The following is a 1037-nucleotide window of genomic DNA, read 5'->3' on the forward strand; positions in this document are numbered from 1 at the left end:
ATAAGCAAATCCCAAAATGAAAGATATTTAAAACATTAAAACTTTTAACAAAGCTTAACATTTGCTGCAATGATCATTATGACAGGTTCCTTGTGTAGAGTAATTGAATTCCTCCTCCTACACTTCTCATAAACAACAAATATCTGAAATTATTTTGTTTTTGGCATGTCAATCTTGACTTTATTGTTAAATGTGTGCTTATGTAAGAAATACATGGTTGCAAAATTTCACAATTCTTTTGAACTTACTTGTTGTTGAATTGTCTCGTTTAAGAAAATCAATTACACTTTATATATAAAAAAATGTTCTGTGCTCAATTTGGCTGCACATATACTAAAATTGGAACATACAGAGAAGATTAGCATGGTCCCTGCACAAGGATGAATAGTTCCATATGTTTACACCAACAGATGCTGGAAGGGATGTGGCCAGAAGGGAAGCCTACTGCATTCTTGGTGGGAGTGTAAACTTGTTCATTCACTTTGGAAAGCGGTTTGGAGGTTCCTCAAAAGACTCCACATAGAGCTCTCCTATTACACAGCAATCCCACTTTTGGGCATTCACCCAAATGATCACAAACAAGTCCATACTAAAACTACCACCACAACAATGTTTATTGTAGCATTATTTGCCATAGCTAAGATAAGGAACCAAGCCCGATACCCCTCAGTAGAAGAATGGATCAAGAAAACGTTCTCTCTCTGTGTGTGTGTGTGTGTGTGTGTGTGTGTGTGTGTGTGAATGTACACTTACACAATCACTTTGGAAAGCAGTCTGGTGAGTCCTCAGAAAGCTAATTATTGACCTTCCTTATGGCCTACTCATACCACTTCTAGGCATCTATCCTGAACAACAGGTACCAATATTCAAGAACACATGCACCTCCATGTTTATTGTAGCACTGTTCACAATAGCCAGGATAGGAAAACAACCCATATGTCCCACCAGAGATGAATGGATCCAAAAACTGTTGTAACTATACACAACACAATATTTTCCAGCCATTAGAAAGGACAAAATAATGGCATTAGCAGGGA

The 1037-nt window shown here is 37.4% G+C and overlaps 1 pseudogene; it reads left to right on the forward strand.

The window, feature by feature from the left end:
- Window positions 1-309: 309 nt before the first annotated feature.
- LOC122117549 lies at window positions 310-400 on the forward strand (annotated as a pseudogene).
- The last annotated feature ends 637 nt before the right edge of the window (window positions 401-1037 follow it).

Source organism: Dipodomys spectabilis, unplaced genomic scaffold (assembly GCF_019054845.1).
Source record: "Dipodomys spectabilis isolate Male_0828 unplaced genomic scaffold, ASM1905484v1 ptg000143l, whole genome shotgun sequence".
Classification (NCBI taxonomy): domain Eukaryota; kingdom Metazoa; phylum Chordata; class Mammalia; order Rodentia; family Heteromyidae; genus Dipodomys; species Dipodomys spectabilis.